At 39.4% G+C, this 21378-nt stretch overlaps 1 pseudogene; it reads right to left on the bottom strand.

The window, feature by feature from the left end:
- Nucleotides 1-212: 212 nt before the first annotated feature.
- On the bottom strand, nt 213-2582 carry LOC101125601 (melanoma inhibitory activity protein 2-like; annotated as a pseudogene).
- Nucleotides 2583-21378: the final 18796 nt, after the last annotated feature.

The raw sequence follows: 21378 nt of genomic DNA, 5'->3' as shown, positions 1-21378 counted from the left end.
AAATAGTTATACTATCCAGAATAACATAAAATGGAAATAATTTACTCATAAGATTCATATTTAAATCATCTTTATTTAGAAAACACTATCCTGAGAATTATAATTCCATTAAGCTTCAGTGTGAGCAAAAGTGTAATCACTTAAGTAACAGCAGTTACTTAAACTGAAAATGAGATCAGTCAAAATTACTTTTGAGGAGAGCACAAATATTGTCAGGTTTCTTGCTGTGGTTCTGGATGTTCAGTAGCAGGCTCATTTGAAGGCAGAATCAGCCCTGCAGGGAACTCACTTCTACCTTCAGAATGTGGGGTTTATGGGGAAAAATCCAGGTTTTGGGGGAAGGTAAGGAGGAAACCCCTCGCTGGATAGACATTTCTCATTGCAAATGGAGCATGTGGTGGATCTGGGAAATCCCTTGGTGGAAAATAATCTTGAGAAGCTCCAAACATGGTTCCTGGAGGAGGTGGGGGGGAAAGGAGGTCCTCTTCTCATGAACAGGCCCCTTGTATCCCCCGGAAACAATGGACCTCTGATTGGAGCAAGAGGTGGAGGAGAAAAGTAAGGGCCAGTAGCTTCATTTTCAGCGGGGAGAGATGAATCAGGCACATTTCAATTACCAAGGTCATCTTTGGTATCATTTCTACTGGATTCCATTTCTGAAAGCATTGACCCATCCACTTTATCCAAAGAAGTCATATTAAACCTTCTGAGTTCTGCTGGTCCAGACAGTGTGCCAGAATTAGAATAAAATCTGTCTTGCCTTTGTGGAGGAAGAGCTGAATCAGGATATGATTGTCCTGGTGGAAGAAACATCATCCTACGGTCCTGTTCCCATGGAGGTGACAGGGACCCAGTGTCAGAAGCCGTGTGAGGATTGGTTAACCTGTCACATCTTGATTCTCCTCTTTCATTGGTAATCTGATGGTCCAGAGGATTCCCTGGACCTCTTGAGCCTCTTCCTCCTCCTCCTGTTAGCAAAGATGAGAGTCTCAGTGGGCCCTCAGAGAAAAGCTCTTGTTTAGGATGAAGGCCGACCCAATGGTGAGGGACCATATGGGGAATGCTGTCTGCCAAATGCTGTATTTGGAACATGAAGTGCATAAGGATCTTTTTCTAAAAGTTCAAATTTAAACTCTGCTTCAGTTAATTTTTGTCTGTTGTGAGCACTTTCTTTCCTTAAATCATTGAAGTTTCTTTCAGCAGTCCAAGCTGCCAACCAATTATTATGTGCTTTTTTCTCGTGGGAAATAATCCATCCTTGATAAGAATGAATAGTTCTCGCCAACTCTTCTTCAAGATCTTTGGCTCACTTTCTATAGGTCTCCAACTCTTCAGTGGCATGGCTAATCTTTTCGTGTACTTTAGAAAGTTTTTCTTCCTTCTCTAACCGGTAATTTTCATCTACTGTTAATTTCCTCTGGAGTTTCATTTCATTTTCTTGATAACATTCAATCATTACTTTAAGTTTTTGTTGAAGCTTCTGATTCTCACTTTCAAAATGTGTGTTTTCTGACTGCAAAGATGCTTGTTCAGTCTGAAGATTTTTAATATGCTCTGTAAGCTCTTCCTTTGTTTTATCAACTTCAGATAACTGACTATAAATTTGGTTTCTTTCTCCTTCTAAGGTTTTTAAAGAAGCATTTAACTTAGCAGCATAAATCAGTTTCTTCAGAGCTCCTTTTGGAGGATTATCTAAGTAAGCACCATTTTCCGATTCACTGTTCATTTCTAATTCCAAGTTACCATCATCCGTTATGTCTTCTCCAAGCATAGCAGCCTGATCTTTCATTTTTAGCAAGCGTTCAGAGTCTTGATGTGATTTTCTTTATCATTTAGAACTTGTTCTGCGTGTACTTTGGAGTCTTCAAATGTTATTTTCTGTTTATTAAGTTCACTCACTTGTTCTTTCCATACCTCAGCTTCTTGCAAAAGCTGTTTCTCGTTTTCCTGAAGTTGAGAATTTTCATTTAAAGCATCTTTTATTGCTATCTTCAGTCGTTCTTCATTCATTTGAAATATTGTCAAGTTCATTTTGACTTCAGCTACTTGTCATTTGAGGGATTTTGACTCATCTTCTAGAGACTGTATCCTTTTGCAAATATCCACCATCAATTCACCTTGTTCAGAATGTTTAGATTTCTCTTATTTTAACTCTTTTTCTAGACAGAGTATTTCATCCTCAAGTTCAGAATTGGACCTGTTTAGCTTTTCACAGGTTGCCTCCTTCTCAAAGCTGGCATTCTTTAAAGATGACTCTACTTCATAGCCTTCATACTCTTTTTGAACATGGCTAAATTTTTCAAGTAGTTTACGCTTTTCCTCAATTAGTCCAGAAAGCGTTACAGCAAGCTTTTTTTCTCTTCCCACATAAAGCCGACTCCTAACAGATCTAAAACTTCTCCACACAAAAAAAGAGAACGGCAAAAAAATCCATGTACAACTGCACATATCACCAACTCCCATGGAAAACCATAAGGATTAGAGTCTGGTCTCACACTTTCAGGCAGTGCTGCCACAACCCTGCTTAGCTCCCCCAGGACCAGCCCCAAATACCAATGAGGGGTAGCCCCAGGCTCCTCCATAGCGGGAAGGCTGCTCTGGCGGTTGCCACAATAAACTTGGCCTGTCGGCGGCTGAGAACACGCAGCCTTCAGTCTGGAACCCGAATCCGCACGTGGCAAACGGAGAGGACCACTGTGGAGCCGGCTGCGGGGCGAGCTGCGGACACGGGCAACCAAAGGTCTCAGAGGCCCACGCTGCCCACCCCAGCCCCCTTGTTACACTTTACATCCTGAGGCAGCGCCTTTTATTATTATACTTTAAGTTCTGGGGTGCATGTGCAGAACGCGCAGGTTTGTTAGGTAGGTATACACATCGCATTGTGGTTTGCTGCACCCATCAACCGTTACCTACATTAGGTATTTCTCCTAATGCTATCACTCCCTCAACCCCCAATCCCCCGACATGCCCCAGTGTGTGATATTCCCCTCCTTAGGTCCATGTGTTCTCATTGTTCAGTTCCCTCTTATGAGTGAGAACATGCGGTGTTTGGTTTTCTGTTCTTGTGATAATTTGCTGAGAATGATGGTTTATTGATTTGCGTATGTTGAACCAGCCTTGCATCCCAGAGATGAAGCCGACTTGATCCTGGCGGATAAGCTTTTTGATGCGCTGCTGGATTCCGCTTGCCAGTATTTTATTGAGGATTTTCGCATCAATGTTCATCAGGGATATTGGCCTGAAATTTTCTTTTTTTTGTTGTGTCTCTGCCAGGTTTTGGTATCAGGATGATGCTGGCCTCATACAATCAGTTAGGGAGGATTCCCTCTTTTTCTATTGGAATAGTTTCAGAAGCAATGGTACCAGCTCCTCTTTGTACCTCTGATAGAATTCGGCTGTGAATCTGTCTGGTCCTGGACTTTATTTGGTTGGTAGGCTATTAATTACTACCTGAATTTCAGAACTTGTTATTGGTCTATTCAGGGATTCAACTTCTTCCTGGTTTAGACTTGGGAGGGTGTATGTGTCCAGGAATTTATCCATTTCTTCTAGATTTTCTAGTTTATTTGTGTAGAGTTGTTTATAGTATTCTCTCTGATGGTAGTTTGTATTTCTGTGGGATCAGTGGTGATACCCCTTTTATCATTTTTTATTGCATCTATTTGATTCTTCTCTCCTTCTTTATTGTCTGGCTAGTGGTCTATCTATTTTGTCAATCTCTTCAAAAAACCAGCTCCTGGATTCATTGATTTTTTTGAAGGGTTTTTCATGTCTCTCTCTCCTCTTCAGTTCTGCTCTGATCTTAGTTATTTATTGTCTTCTGCTAGCTTTTGAATTTGTTTGCTCTTGCTTCTCTAGTTCTTTTAATTGCGATGCTAGGGTGTCGATTTTAGATCTTTTCTGCTTTCTTTTTTGGGCATCTAGTGCTATAAATTTCCCTCTTAACACTGCTTTAAATGTGTCCCAGAGATTCTGGTATGTTGTGTGTTTGTTGTCATTGGTTTCAAAGAACTTTATTTTGCCCTTCATTTCATTATTTACCCCGTAGTCATTCAGGAACAGGTTCAGTTTCCATGTAGTTGTGCGGTTTTGAGTGAGTTTCTTAATCCTGAGTTCTAATTTGACTGCACTGTGGTCTAAGAGACTGTTATGATTTCCGTTCTTTTGCATTTGCTGAGGAGTGTTTTACTTCCAACTATGTGGTGAATTTTAGAATAAGTGCGATGTGGTGCTGAGAAGAATGTATATTCTGTTGATTTGGGGTGGAGAGTTCTGCAGGTATCTATTAGGACCACTTGATCCAGAACTGAGTTCAAGTCCTGAGTATCCTTGTTAATTTCCTGTCTCATTGATCTGTCTAATATTGACAGTGGAGTGTTAAAGTCTCCCACTATTATTGTGTGGGAGTCTAAGTCTCTTTGTAGGTCTCTAAGAACTTGCTTTATGAATCTGGGTGCTCCTGTATTGGGTGCATATATATTTAGGATAGTTAGCTCTTCTTGTTGCATTGATCCCTTTACCATTATGTAATGCCCTTCTTTGTCTATTTTGATCTTTGTTGGTTTAAAGTCTGTTTTATCAGAGACTAGGATTGCAACCCCTGCTTTTTGTTTTCTTTGCTTTCCATTTGCTTAGTAAATATTCTTCCATCCCTTTATTTTGAGCCTATGTGTGTCTTTGCATGTGAGATGGGTCTCCTGAATATAGCACACTGATGGGTCTTTACTCTTTATACAGGTGGCCAGTCTGTGTCTTTTAATTGGGGCATTTAGCCCATTTACATTTAAGGTTAATTTAATTAAGGTTAATTTGATCCTGTCATTATGATGCTAGCTGGTTATTTTGCCTGTTAGTTGATGCAGTTTTTTCATAGTGTCAATGGACTTTAAAATTTGGTGTGCTTTTGCAGTGGCTGGTACCAATTGTTCCTTTCCATGTTTAGTGCTTCCTTCAGGAGCTCTCGTAAGGCAGGCCTGCTGTTGACAAAATCTCTCAGCATTTGGTTGTCTGTAAAGGATTTTATTTCTCCTTCGGTTATGAAGCTTAGTTTGGCTGGACATGAAATTCTGGGTTGAAAATTCTTTTCCTTAAAAATGTTGAATATTGGCCCCCACTCTCTTCTGGCTTGTAGGGTTTCTGCAGAGAGATCTGCTGTTAGTCTGATGGGCTTCCTTTGTGGGTAACCTGACCTTTCTCTCTGGCTGCCCTTAACATTTTTTTCTTCATTTCAACCTTGGTGAATCTGACGATTATGTGTCTTGGGGTTGGTCTTCTCGAGGAGTATCTTTGTGGTGTTCTCTGTATTTCTTGAATTTAAATGTTGGCCTGTTTTGCTAGGTTGGGGAAGTTCTCCTGGATAATATCCTGAAGAGTGTTTTCCAGCTTGGTTCCATGCTCCCCATCACTTCCTGGTACACCAGTCAAACATAGATTTGGTCTTTTCACATAGTCCTATATTGCTTGGAGGCTTTGTTCATTCCTTTTCATTCTTTTTTCTCTAATCTTGTCTTCTCAATTTATTTCATTAAGTTGATCTTTAATCTCTGATATCCTTTCTTCCACGTGATCGATTTGGCTATTGATACTTCTGTATGCTTCACGAAGTTCTCGTGCTGTGTTTTTCAGCTCCATCAGGTCATTTATGTTCTTCTCTAAACTGGTTATTCTAGTTAGCAATTGCTGTAACTTTTTTCAAGGTTCTTAGCTTCCTTGCATGGGTTAGAACATGCTCCGTTAGCTTGGAGGAGTTTGTTATTACCCACCTTCTGAACCCTAATTCTGTATATTTGTCAAACTCATTCTCTGTCCAGTTTGTTACCTTGCTAGTGAGGAGTGGTGATTCTTTGGAGGAGAAGAGGCATTCTGGTTTTTGGAATTTTCAGACTTTTTGCACTGGTTTCTCCCCATCTTTGTGGATTTATCTACCTTTGGTCTTTGATGTTGGTGATCTTTGGATGGGGTCTCTGAGTGAACATCCTTTTTGTTGATGTTAATGCTATTCCTTTCTATTTGTTAATTTTCCTTCTAACGGTCAGGCCCCTCTGCTGCAGGTCTGCTGGAGTTTGCTGGAGGTTCACTCCAGGTCCTGTTTGACTGGGTATCATCAGCTGAGACTGCAGAACAGCGAAGATTGCTGCCTGTTCCTTCCTCTGGAAGCTTCGTCCCAGAGGGGCACCTGCCACATGCCAGCTGGAGCTCTCCTTTATGAGGTGTTTGTCAGCCCCTACTGGGAGGTGTCTCTCAATCAGGAGACATGGGAGTCAGGGACCCACTTGAGGAGGCAGTCTGATCTTTAACAGAGCTTGAACGCTGTGCTGGGAGATCTGTTGCTCTCTCAGAGCTGTCAGGCAGGAACGTTTAAATCTGCTGAAACTGCACCCACAGCCACTCCTTCCCTGAGGTGCTCTGTCCCAGGATGATGGGGGTTTTATCTATAAGTCCCTGACTGGTGCTGCTGCCTTTTTTTCAGAGATGCCTTGCCCAGAGAGGAGGAATCCAGAGGGGCACTCTGGCCACAGCGGCCTTGGTGAGCTGTGGTGGGCTGTGCCCAGCTGGACCTTCCAGGTAGCTTTGTTTACACCGTGAGGGTAAAACCGCCTACTCAAGCCTCAGCAATGGCGGATGCCCCTCCCCACACCAAGCCCGGGCGTCTCAGGTGGACCTCAGACTGCTGTGCTGGCAGCGAGAGTTTCAAGCCAGTGGATCTTAGCTTGCTGGGCTCCGTGGGTGTGGGGCCCGCCAAGCCAGACCACTTGGCTCCCTGGATTCTGCCCCCTATCCAGCGGAGTGAACGGTTCTGTCTCACTGGCATTCCAGGCACCACTGGGGTATGAAAATAAAAACTCCTGCAGCTAGCTTGATGTCTGCCCAAATGGCCGCCCAGTTTTGTGCTTGAAACCCCGGGCCCTGCTGGCGTAGGCACCGCTTGGAATCTCCTGGTCTGTGGGTTGCAAAGACTGTGGGAAAAGTCTGGACCACAGTGCACTGTTCTTATGGCACAGTCCCTGACGGCTTCACTTGGCTAGGAGAGGGACCCCTTGCACTTCCTGAGGCAACGCCCCATCCTACTTCTGCTCACCCTCCATGGGCTGCACCCACCGTCCAACCAGTCCCCGTGAGATGAACCAGGTACCTCTGTTGGAAATGCAGAAATCACCTGCCTTCTGCATTGATCTCACTGGGAGCTGCAGAACGGAGCTATTCCTCTTCAGCCATCTTGCCAGCAAAATCCTTTTTTTCGAGATAGGGTCTCCCTCTGTCACCCAGACTGGAGTGCAGTGGTGTGATCACTGCTCACTGCAGCCTCAACCTCTCCAGCTCAAGTGATCCTCCCACCTCAGCTTCCTGAATAGCTGGACCCCAGGCATGCACCGCCAAACCTGGCTAATGTATTTTTATATTTTGTAGAGACAGTCTCCTTGCATTGCCCAGGCTGGTCTCGAGCTCCTGGGCTCACGTCATCCTCTCGCTTCAGCTTCCCAAAGTGCTGAAATTACCTGGTCAACAATTTTCTAATTGTTAAAAATAATATTAGTTAAAAATAAAAGTTTATAACTTTATAGCAACTTGAAATAAAATCTATGAGATAATGTGAAAGTAAAATGCCAAGATACAAAGATGTAGATTTTTCCACCAGTAAAACAAAGATTCACTAGGAAAAGGAGGAACAGAGGGAAGCAATCAGAGGACAATGTGGTAAAGCCCAAAATCTATCACTTCAGTGAAGCTTGAAATATAGACAAATGAAATGCAAAAGAGGCAGGAAAAGTTGCACTGCAATTCATTCATCAACTTTAATGCACTTACATTGTAGATCTCATGAGGAAATAAAAAAAGAGATGGTTTAAAAATGTCCCTCCACAGGCCCTTGTCTATACAAGGTCACAGTTTCATTGAGGGCTTTTTGTAAACTTGGCAGCATTTCAGTTATTAATATATTCAGATGACATTAATTTCTCAACAAGATTCAATTTATATTTTAAAATAATAGGACTTTCTAGAACACACATGCTGCACATACAGTGACCAAGTATTTGAATTTTAACAGGTTTTAGGACTGTTCCCTGCCCTTGAATTGAGTTTTGTTTAAAGCAGTCTGAATATATCTTCTATAATAGCAAAGCAGAGGATAAGCATACACCAAGGACTCATTATTTTGCCACTAAACAAGTTGCAAAAGCAATATTTATTAAGCTCCTGGGAATATGTGTTAAGAACAGAAGGAGTTACTCAAAAGATGTCATGGTTTTGCAAGATGCATCCCTTGACTTTGAAAGTGAACTGGCAAGGTTGTAGAACAGAATTAAAAGGCCAAAGGGGGTTGAGAAATTGTATTTTCTATTACCAGTTTTCAAGCAGAACTTCAGCCAACTTGTCCTAGAAAAATGAGACATCTGTTTTTAACGGCATTCAAAGAGGCATGTTGTAATGATATTGAGGAATGGCTTTGTGAGTGGACAATCAATATGTCTGCATATCAGTGTTCTTGCATTTGAAAAAACATTGCTTAGTTATAGAAAAACTTTAAGGATTAAAAGTCTCTGTGTTAGGCACTTGCTCTGGGGTGGCAGTTTGTTTCTCAGGATTTCCGTGGTCTGTGTGCAGGGACGCAAAACACTCATACCACAAATTGTGTATACTGATAATGCACATACATGCTTATATTAATTAAAAAACAAACTATAACCATTTTCACACAGGACACCATAATTAACCGTAGTTTTATTATTAAATAATGAGCTAAATACCTTCAATCTAGTTGTAACATCTTAGAAAACTTAGTCATTTCATTTATTTCTTTATTTAATGAATACTTATTGAAACTTTATTATATATGCAAAGTAGTATTTAGGTACTACGTAGCTCTACAGATGTACAAAAAAGGGTCCTGCCCTCAAACAAACTTGAGGGCCAGGAGGAGACACAAATAACACATCTATCAGGAACATATGTAACAGAGGACTGAAAGGAGAGGTATCCTTCACAGCTGAGCTGTTAGGCACCTTGAACTTGGCCTAATAGGTCAATAGTACTTCTGGTTAAGCACGTTCATTCTCTCAACAAACGTTTATTCAGTGACCATGGGCCAGGCACTGTGCTGGTAATGAATCAACAGTGGTGAAGACAGACCGGATCCAGGTCTCTTTAAGCTTACAGTCTGATGGGGACATAGGTGTGAAACAACCACTAAGTAAAGAAAAAATCAAATTATCACAAGTGCTGAGAAAGAAAATGTACTTGATTCCTTGTGCTTCTGTAACAAAATACCACAAGCTGGGTAGCTTGAAACAACAGAACCTTATTCTCTCACTGTTCAGGCCAGAAGTCCGAGATCAGAGTATTAGCAGTCTTGGCTCCTTTTGGGGGCTCAGAGGGAGTGATATGCCATGCCTTTATCCTAGCTTCTGGTGGCTGCTGACAATCCTTGGTGTTCCTTGGCTTGTGGCAGCATAAATGCATCCTCTTCCTCCATTGTCACACGGGGTTCTCCCTGTGTGTCTGCCTCTGTGTCCAAATTTCTCCACATTGAATTTAGAGCACACTCTAACTCAGTATGACCTCATTGTTAACTTCTGCAAAAATTCTAATACTGAATAAGGTCACGCCCACAGGACCTCAGATTAGAACTTGAATTTATTATCTTTTTGAGGGACATGATTCAATCCACAACAGAAAAGAATAGGATCACACAGATAAAAGTAGTATGAGAAGAATGGACATTTAAGCTGATTCCCCCAAGAAAGGATCTGGTTGCTCCATTCTAAAAAAGCCTTTGTTCTATTGCAAATGTTATGAAAGGAAGGAAAGCAGAAGTTTCCTATTCCTCCAAAAGGGATTTTTGAATCCCCTTTGCACATTTCCTTCACTGGAGACATGAGGATCATGGTTCAGGAGACCCCATTGAATTGTCAGCTGGGATTGGTTAATATTTGGAGATGCAACCACAGTACTTGCAACCTACAGTCATGTAGAAATCTTGAGACAGTCCCAGTTCTCCCAGTTTCAGTTATCAAAGACAAGCGTGATTATTTGGATCTTTGCCTTCAACCCGGACAAAGTTAGGGCTTGAAAGGACATTGAATATAGGAAATAGGGACTCAATATCCTAATAATGAAGTTGGTATCACTCTGATAAAACATCTCAGGAATGCTCATGTGATTCTGAGGGTGAGAAGTTCACTCATCGTTGCCGTTGGACACAGCCTGAATCAACTCTCACCCTGAAGGCTGGCAAGGATGTGAGTCTTCTGTGAAATAAATTTTAATTGAAAAATGATATCTTAAGAAAACCTCATAAGCACTAGCATTCTACCGAAAGATACTTTTTAGGCTGTTCTACTATGGGAAAAGGTCGGGGGTAAACTATTTAAACTTATAAAGAGAAGGTTCACCTCAAGATTCACCTTTGTTAGTACTGTATATCATTTTGCTATCAGAACCTGTTTTTTGTTTGCTGTTATGGCCAATTATACAAGTAAGTCTGGAAAACATTCAATAATTCCCATTGCTGTAGTATATTATATCATCCATTATTGACCTCTTCTCATCAACAGTAAGACTTGAATCTGTGTCATTACCTATAGTGTCTTATTTAGTCCCATTATCTATAGCATCTTATTCTTACTATAGAACCACTTCGTACTTCTGGACATGGATTTATAGATGCACTGCAATGAAATTGTGATTAAAAACAATGATCAAAGCCTAACCTAACATGAATGCCTAATCACTCAGATTACCTGTGGCTCTTCCCTTTTGAGATGCTTCATTAGTGTGTATTTATTATTTCCAATTACAAAGCTGTCAGTATTTATGGATCAGTATGTGGTCCAAGTAGTTGGCAGCGTGTTTTACTCATAAAAAAGGAAAATACTCTCTTTATAAATTTAAATAGTTAACTCTGTATTATGTATATTTATGAGTGATAGTCCAGTGTGAATAAGTCAAATCCAGAGATAATACACAGAAATTTAACTCGGAATTAGTAATCCTCAAAGTCTGCTTTAGCCCTGGAAACCTTTCTTTAAGCCATATGTTGTGTGGTAGTCTGACACAGAAACAGATAAAAGTGGAGCTTCTTTTATTAAAATAAGGGTTGGAGGCTAGAACCTCCAAGGAAGGCTTCTTAGACCTAGTGATCCTCAAAGCATGGAATGCATGAGTTCCTGTGGGCAATGGGTTCCCCCTGAAAGGCTGTGAAATGATCCTTTTCAAAAGAAAATAATGCAAATTTCTGTAGATTTTAATGTTTCCTATATGTCACTAAAACCTACTTAGTAGTGATCTACTCATGTGTTATTATGGGATACAAAAATTTGGTACCATGTGCAACCTTCATTATCTTTGTCTTTCCTTTTTATTATTTTATGTATTTTTTTAAAGTACTATGTTCTTTCTCTAATAAAAAGCCTGAACCCCTGTTTTAGATGGGTCTTATGCCTTTTAGTTTACCTAAATGAGCCACAGAGGGGAAAAAGTTTCGAAAACCTTTTCTGTAAAAATACATTCAATTTCCTGCCTGTCTAGTCTTGGCAAAAAGTAGACAAATGAACAAGTTTTCATTCTGGCACATTTTATTTCATCTGGCCACTGTCTGATGGAGGTGTGGAAAGCCATATTGTTGATAGCTGAAGAGAAAAGTAGAAATAGCAGCAAAGGGCCCCATTAATGGAAGTAACAATATGTGAAAGGGCTTCAAGATGCTGAGAATAGATATTGTGTAACAGTTTACTGCTGTTATTATTCTACAGAATGTGCAAATTCAAAAGCAGCAGGAAGTCACTGTTCTGTCTCTGCCTGTCTCCCAGCCTCTGAGGTCCTGTCTCTCCCGTGGCCCAAGCCTCCGGGACCCCCACGCACAAGATCAGCCTGTCGCATCTTAGGAAGCCATCTGGAGCGCAACCTCAGGGACAAAGCAACTGCTTCATGCTCTGACGTGTGCCTCACATTATTCTTCACATTATTTTTCCTGTTTTGGTGCAGATTTGATAAGTGAGGCTTCTCTGTGCTTAGTAACACAAGCCTTCCAGAGGCCTGCTACTCAAAGAGAGCTCCAGGGACCAGCAGTGTCAGCATCAACTAGGCTCTTGTTAAGCATGTAGTATCTTAAGCCCTGCTTCAGACTCACTGAATCAGAATCTACATTTTTACAAGATTTCCAGGTGATTAGGATGCACATTAGTTTTGAGAAGCACTGGTATAGAACTCAGTTCCTGCTCTTCTCACCCTAGTAGCCTTGAACTAACTACCTATAGCCTTGAGCTTGTCCCTGGAGTACACGCTGTCCCTGTGGTGGCTGGCTGCCTGCAGCTAGTTCACCTACTTGTTTGGTCTTGTCAGTTCTGCCTGCTTTCAGATTGGCTATCACTGTGTTGCGCTCAACTCTTTCCTTACTTTATCATCTCATCTTAGATGGCCCAAAGCAGGTGTTTCCCACGGTTTCCCTTCGGTTGTCTGCCTTGATGATCTTTGGAAACTACATATCCAACTGGGCTCTCTTCCAATACCTGCAGCTCTCCATTCACCCAGTGCCTGCCCACCCAGGCCACTGATCCTGAGTATGTGAACCGACCAATGCTCTGACCCGATAAACGTCTTTATGTTTGCATCTGAAGAATTCCGTTTAAATGATTATTTCAAACTCCTTAATAACTGATCATCACCTAAAAAAGATGAAACAAAGTGATTTGAAAAAATGTGTTCCTCAGAGACCTATTGGGAAAGCAAATTAAATATATGTGTAGAACTTGTCTTTAAGGGTATTACAATAACTTAGGTATAATTAACATGTATACAATTCAAGAATAAATCAACATAAAAATAAAAAATAAAAATGTCCATAGTATGAAAGATGCCATAAACAGAGATAAAAAGACAAGCATTGGCCAGGCGTGGTGGCTCATGCCTGTAATCCGACCACTTTGGAAGGCCGAGGCGGGCGGATCACGAGGTCAGGAGATAGAGAGCATCCTGGCTAACATGGTGAAACCCCGTGTTAATTAGCCGGGTGTGGTGGTGGGTGTGGTGGCGGGCGCCTGTAGTCCCAGCTACTCAGGAGGCTGAGGCAGGAGAATGGTGTGAACCCGGGAGGCGGAGCTTGCAGGGAGCCAAGATCGCGCCACTGCACTCCAGCCTGGGCGACAGAACGAGACTCGGTCTCAAAAAAATAAATAAATAAATAAATAAAAGACAAGCATTGGTTTGGAAGAAAATCATTGCCATATACATAAAATACAAATGATTAACATCTTGAATATATAAAAAGCTCATATAAATCAATAAGAAAAAGATAACAGCTCAAGAGCTGAAAAGCAGAGGATGTGAACAGGTAGTTCACAGAAGGAGAAAAGCCAGTGATCCATAAAATAAAAGAATTAACGTTCAGTCTCACTAGTAATTGGAAAAATGCATTAAAACAACATTGCGATAGTATTCTTCATCCATAAGATTGTTAATTAAAAGTATTATAACCAGTGGGGGTAAGGATGTAGTAAAACAGACATGCTCTTACATTGTTGATGTGAATATAAACTCTTAGAGTCTTTTGGTGGGTTATTAAATTACAACTGTATTTTTCAAAATAAAAATATTTACATTCTGTACCTCCTTTGTAATTCCTCTTCCAAAACCCATACTAAAGAAATATGCATACATACAGCAAAAAGATACACAAGAATGTTTGTTAATTGCAGCATATTTTTCAATTATAAAAATTAGAAAAGTCCTAAGTGTCTATCAATGGGAGAATAAGTAATTAAGCTACAGTTCATCCATATTTTGGACTACTCTGCAACTTTTATAAAGAATGAGTTGTGGCTGGACGTGGTGGCTCACGCCTGTAATCCCAGCACTTTGGGAGGACAAGGTGGGCGGATCACGAGGTCAGGAGATGGAGACCATCCTGGCTAACACGGTGAAACCCCATCTGTACTAAAAATACAAAAAAAATTTAGCTGGGCGTGTTGGCAGGTGCCTGTATTCCCAGCTACTTGGGAGGCTGAGGCAGGAGAATGGCCTGAACCCAGGAGGTGGAGCTTGCAGTGAGCCGAGATTGTGCCACTGCACTCCAGCCTGGGCAACAGAGCAAGATTCCGTCCAAAAAAACAAAGAATAAAAAGAATGGGTTGTATATATGTATGGTAGATATAGAGGAACATGTACTAGAGGTTGCAGACAATTTCTTCCTAGGCCTTATTATATCTATGTAATATATATTACACATATATAGTATGTTACATATACATAACATATTTTTAAATATATTTATGTATTTCCAAGACATATAATTTGGTTGAAAGCAAGTCATAGGACAATATCCACAATGCAATTCCATTTAAGTTAAAAAACCATACCTCTATATATGTATATATCAATATGTATGTATATATGTATGTATATACATTATACATACATGCATATAGGTAGAAACATTGAAAAAGAGCCAGAAAAACATTTATCAACTAAAATGGTGTATTCTTCTGAGGAGATGAGGGTTGGATAGGGTAAGAATGAAGGAAGGGTTACTTTCGTGATTTGTTCAATAATCTTTGTGTTGTTTACATCTTTAGAGTGAGAATATATACACATATATCATAATTGTATGACAAAAAACAACAAAGAGGGAAAAAAGAGGGAGGCAATAAAGAGCAAAAAAAAGTTACCACTAGACAGCTAACATTATGAAGATGATAAATATATGATGAAGATATTATATTATTTGATAACATATACATACATTACGTTATATTATCAAGATGGTAATTACCGCGGGAAAGCTGAGAAAGGATATAGACAAGTTCCTCCATGAACCACAATTTCCTCATTTAACAGTTCCCCAGGGTGAAGAGAATGGGGGAGGGGGTAAAGTATTCTTTTTCTAAGATTCTTCCAGCTCAAAATTGCATGTCAGTACAGCTGCTTCCAAAGCGGTTTCTAAAGTTGTTTTGCCATTTTGCATTTCAATCAGCACTGTATGAGATTCCAGTTGCTCTTCATCCTATCTAATATATGTATATAGTAGTATTTCTTTATGGTTTTAATATGCATTTCTCTAATGACTAACGATGAATATCTTTTTTTATGTGCTTATTCATCATCTGAAATGGATCTGAGATCGTACTATAAAACTTCTAGAAGAAAATATAGAAACTAATCTTTTTGTGTCGAGCCAAGATTTCTTAGGACAACACAACCCCCAACCCCCACCAACCCATAAAAGAAAAAATTATAAATGGACTTCATAAAAATTATAAAATTCCTGTTCTTCGAAAGGTATTATTAAAAAAATGAAAAGATAAAAATCTTGGAAAAAATACTTGCAAAATGCCTATGTGATAAAGCTTTGTATCCAAAATATATAAAGAGTATTTGCAACTCAGTAAAAAGAAAACAATCCAACAGAAAATGATCAAAAGATCTGAAGAGGCACTTCAGCTTTTATTAGTGATGACTGAAATTAAAGATGAACTATTTTTTTTCTGGGCATGTATTTAGTAAATAGCTGGTGATTGAAGTTCCATCCAGATGTGGTTATTTTTGCTATAATAAATGTCCTTTTATGGTTATTCTCTAGAACGTGTAATAAAAAGTGATTTGCTTGAGAATGGCTCATTTTTCACTACAAGTAAATAATTAACAAAATTTATAGATTTTGTTAAATACTTATACTTTAAAGTACAACTAATTGGAAACACCCTATACAGAGCGTCACTACCTTTGTTATTTCTTCCTTGACAAGGAATTTTAGCAAACATTCTATGGAAAGGATAATTAGCAAGAATCTCAGCTTTCGTTTTTGCTTGGCTATTTCCCTTGAGTTTAGTAAAGTAGAAAATTTAAGATATAAACATTTTTCCCTTTATTTTGGAATAAGGGATGGTACAGACTAAACCAAAATGGGATTACCATTCACTGGTTGAGAACTTACATGGAATCGGGGAAAATGTTTCTGGAGAACTCCTGGCGGGTGATATTTCTTAAACAACACAGAATCGAAAAAAGTAGCAGTGATTGTAACTGGTTTCTCTGGCTTCCTAAACTTGTTGTTGCCTCTTGGGACCACATGACTGTGGCCACCCTTCCAAGAGCAGAGTTATCCCTGGGACCCTCTCTCTTGCAGCCTCTCTTTTTCTTTTTCCCACATCTCCTTCATCCTATTCAACGATTTACTCTCTCCTCTAACTTTCCTCTTCTTTGGAGACTAGTTCTGAGGCTGGGAAGGATGAGGGCCTAAGACCTGTGGGTGGAGAAGGGAGGGAAAAGTGGCTGTCGATGGTCTGGCTTCAGGGTGAAGCTGACCTACTCCCAACATTTTCAGATCCCTGGCAAAGTGCAAACGGAGGACCTCATATATTCTCATTGCTCGAACTGGTAATTAGTCCTCATTTAGTTCAGAATGTGAAGTTGTTGGAATTTTGTCTGAACTTTTCGTGTTGCAGATTTGATGAGAATAGTTCTCTTGCTTTTTAATTGTTTTGATCAGTAATTCAATCTTCATTATATTAATATAAAAAATGTAATGCCCTAGTCACAAATTTTAAGTCCATCATGCTTACCAGATATTTGTCCACTCTCATTTTTTCCAGTTTTTATAGATTTAAACAGACTGCCTTTTTAAAGATTTTCAGTTTCTTTTTCCTGTTCACCTTTTTTGTTGTTGTTGTTCTTTTGGAGCTTCACATTTGTATATTTTATTGCTATTATAATCTTAACTTGTACTTATTCTCAGTGATTATGGTAGGCAGATTAATAGCCCCCTTAAGATCTCTCCACCTAAACCTCAGACTCTTTCATGAGGCAAAAGCGACTTTGCAGATGTGATTGAAGTTAAGGATCTGAGATCTTGTATTATCTAGTGGGCATAGTCTAATCATGATAGTCCTTAAAAGTGGAGAATTTTTCCCAGCAGCAGTCAGCGAGATGAGATGACAGAAAGGTAAGAAAGATGTGACATGAGGACTCAACCTGTTGTTGCTGGGTTTAGAGATGAAGGAGGGACGCCACTAGTCGAGGAATGTGGGCAGCCTTTAGAAGCCGAAAAGAGTAAGAAATAGATCTCTCCTGGAGCCTGCAGGAAGAAATGCAGTCCTTCATTTTAGCCTAGTGACACCTATTTTGGAATTTTGACCCACAGAATGGTAAGATAATAAATTTGTGTTTTGTAAGCCACTGAACTATGGTAATTTGTTAGGGCAGCAATAGAAAACGAATAGTAAACGATTAAATTATCAAACATAATTACATTTAAAGCGTACAAAGCTTAGATATATTTTCATTAAAAATTTAAATTAAATATAAAAATTTTGAATGAAATTATTTTTATATATCCTTTCAAAACAGTTTTCTTCTAATATTACATTTATCTAATATTTGATAATATTATCAAGCTTATCCAACATTAAAAGCAAATTTACAAATTACAACATATAAATATGAAAATTTAAAGTTATTTAGTTAAAGCTAAACTTAATTTTTTGGAAAAGTAATTAAATCTTAGTAAATATTCTCATGATAATAAAAGTTTTAGCAATTCCTGTGTTTTGTGTTCATCTAATTGCCAATACATAAATCATTACAACTAAGCCTATATATATATACGTATATAAAAATTTAAGACTAACATGAAATGCTTGATATTGTAAAATGTCCTTAAACAACCATGTTTGATTTTACAAAACTGATTTAATTCAGAAGTACCTCTGGAACTGTGAATTGGAACATGAAGAGAAGCAAAAAAATAGATGCATGGTACTCCTGGGAAACTATACTTATTATGCAAGAATCTATTGCATTCATGTTATCTGAGAGGAAGGATCTGACAAGTTAATTAATTTGTCTTTTCTCTTACCTAAGTGCTTCTGTCACTCAAACACTCCCCACCATCTAAGGCAGTGCCTTTCTCTGATTTCAGTGGTGGTGCAACACACAAACCCTCACAGAATTCAGATGCACTTGCCTTTTGTTTTAGAATCACAGGGCAGGAGATGTGGGGATCATTTCTCTGGGGCCTGACTGGTGTGAGTTATGGAAGCAGATATTTATGGTCGTGGGTCAAGTGGTGCCAGTGCTGAGTACTGCATCCCAAAAAACAGAGACACCTGTGTGTTCCTAATACATTGATTTGTGTGAGTCTCTCATATGCCAGACACTCTAAAGAACAGGAAAGTGGCACCTCTTGCCTGGGCTTCAGGGCAGTACTGAACTTTGTAACACACCATCAGATCTTCCAGGTTGTGAAGATTAATGACTAGCTTATGCTGCTAAAAGAATGTTTGTTTTCTTCAGAGTTGAGTTATATTACAAAGGGTCCACCGAATTACCTTAGTACTAGAAATGCCAGCTCCAAAAAGGGTGCAAGGAAGCATTTAAGAAAACCCATGTCCTCATATCAGTAAGTATGACTCATTTTACTGATATGTTTGTTTTTACTGTATTCCTTGTGTACTGTATTACCTGGGCTTATTACACATCATTACTTGCCCTGTTGGCTCTAAACTCTTATGATTAAACTTTCTCCCCTCCCACCCCGGCCTTTCATAATTCACTCATTCTGTCTCTGACTTTTCTCTCGTGCCTACATTCTCTCTCCTGCAGTTGCACATTGGACATTTGCTACTGTTCTGCCACTGCCGCAGCTGCGTCTCTGCTGCCCAAGCTGTCCCCAACACTTCTCTCTGTGCTCTGGACTGACCTCACTCCTTGTCAGCTGGCTCACACATCACAGGATTTACTTACTTTTTGTGTTGCACTGATTTTCATTGAGTTGAGAAGCAGGAGAGTCTCAAGAAGATCCTCAAGATCTAAGTTTTCATCATAAAGTTCTTACCCAGTGGTAGAACTAAAGTGGGTGTTCAAGGTTTCTACAGCAGAAGCGAAAGCAAAGCATTGTCCATAGGCAAGAAGCATCAAGTCCATCTGAGAGTCTTAGTGTAAATGATCAAGCGAGGAGTAATCACTAGCCCTGCTCCTCAAAGTACAGAGAGCACGTTAACAATTACTCATTATAAAGTCATACTTTATCATCTAGCATTTATTTAAACCAGACTTAGTGACATTATAAATATAAAATATGCGGACTTTTGAAATATGGTAGGGATAGATTGTGACTGCAGTGCAGCCATCAGTAAGCGTCACTAATTTTAAAGACCCTCTTGGTGCCACCTGTCTCCACTAAATCTGCACACTCTGGCCACAAGTCCCCTCTGTACTGTGAAAGGAATGTTTTATGCCTTGCCAAATGTTCCTAGGAAGACTGTTAACAGTAAGCAACACAAACCCGTTCTCTAGAATACCTCTAGGCTGTCTCTCTTAGAAGAGCTCCGCAGAAGTAAAAGCTTGCCTGCATTAGAATCCCAGAGCTGAGCAGCAGGCTGTCCTTTAACTCTTTACTACTCACTCTGTGTAAGATTTAGGAAAGGCATGCAAGGTAACGTGCTTTCAAATATTTGATCACCACAAAGGTGCACCCATGATTGCTGATGTTCCCAAATTGGCAATCTCATGAGATAAACTTAGTGGAAGGTTCTTTTAAAAATAAAAAAAAAGAAACCAGTAAGTAAAAACTTCCTTTAAAAAAAAAAAGAAAAGCCAGTTTGCAATTTCTTAATTCTTTTTTTATTTTTACTGCCCCTTTTTCTGTCTTGCAACCTTACTAATACAACTACAGCCTAAAATTTGAATGTTGTTTTTAAAAAAATGCCATTAAAAACAAGTTAAACTGGGGAAAGTGAATGTGATCTTCTAGGCCCAGGCTTTAACAAGCCTTGCCCCCCGTTGTCTGTTTCTTTTTCAATAGCTGAGGCTATTTAATTCACATTTATGGACTCATCTCTGTCTAAGTTTCCAAGAATGATACTTTTGCAAACAGGATTTTTTTTTCTTTTTTAGATCTAGCTCAATAGTTTTAAACTCTACTTGCATATGAAAAACAACAAAGTGAGCTCTCTCCCAGAACAATTAAGTCAGAATCTCTGGGGTGGTGTCAGAAAATCATTATTTTTAAAAGACACTCCAGGTTCTTCTAACATTCCATCAGGATGAAACATCACTCTTCTATTCCAGACCAGTGGCTACCCCTAACTAGGAGCAGTTTTTGTCCTCCAGGGGACATTGGTTAATGTCTGGAGACAATTTTGGTTGTGAGAACTGGGAGTTTGCTACTGGCATTTAGTAAATAGAGGCCAGGGCTGCTGCTAAACATCAGACGATGCATAGGACAGTCCCCCACAACAGAATTATCTGGCCCAAAATGTCAATAATGCCAAGGTTTAAAAATTCTGATATAGCCTAACATCAAGACTCTGTGTCAGAAAAACAGACTTTGCATGTTCTTGTCATTTGTGGGAGCTAAAAATTAAAATATTTGTACCCTTCAACCATCCCCACTTCCCCTCTTTCACCACTTCCACCCACTCCTGGGTGGAGGGGATGGAGTGGGGTTGGTTGATGGGGGAAGTGGCGTTGGTTGATGTGGGTAGTGGGGTTGATTGATGAGTATAAAAATATATTTAGATGGAGTGACTCATAAGATGTAGTATTTGATAGCACAACAGAGTGACTACAGTACCATTATTTATAGATTTTAAAGTAACTAGAAGAGTATAATAGGATTGTTCATAACACAAAGGATAAATGCTTGAGGTGATGGATACCCCATTTAACCCTGATACGATTATTATGCATTGTATGCCTGTATCAAAATATCTCATGTACCTTATAAATATATACACCTCATATGTACCTACAAAAATTAAAAATAAAATAATTTTTAAAAGGCTCTGTTTATGTAGTTACTCCTAAACTAATGCTATTGAGATTCTAATAGCATATTCCAGCTGTGATATTTGGATTCTGTATGAGCTTCAATTCCTACCACTACTTATCTCTAAACCTTAACATTTATTAGAAGAATGAAATATCTCCAAAAGGCTGACTGTCTTCTTGCTGTGTGGGTAGCTGAAGAATTATTGCTCTAAGTTGCCCATTACTGAGCTCTGCCTATCTGTTGGGACACAAATGTCACTACTTCTTAGACTTGCTGTTGCCAACTGTTTTTCTTCTCACAGGATTCTCAGTCCTGGAATATTGATTCTGGTGTTTTGTTTTCCTTTCTGTGGTTACATTATTAAATAATGACAAAAACCCTTTCAGTGGCTTTATTTATAAATAGGAGATCACCTAAAATTCATGGAAAAATTGGCCTGCATTTGCAAGAAAAATTCTTCTGCAACACAACTGTCAATAATGAAAATGCACACTAGCAGGAAATTTATAAATGAGTAACTCAAGCATGCCATTGCCCCAGGAGACCTTCTTTGAGCAGACTGTATTAGAAACAGAATAAGTCAGAATAAGTTACAATAAAAGAATACCTGGGAAAGG

The sequence above is a fragment of the Gorilla gorilla genome, chromosome 13, assembly GCF_029281585.2.
Source record: "Gorilla gorilla gorilla isolate KB3781 chromosome 13, NHGRI_mGorGor1-v2.1_pri, whole genome shotgun sequence".
NCBI classification, from domain to species: Eukaryota; Metazoa; Chordata; class Mammalia; order Primates; family Hominidae; genus Gorilla; species Gorilla gorilla.
The sequence above is the reverse complement of the archived record's forward strand: the minus strand, read 5'-3'. Positions and strand labels throughout refer to the sequence as shown.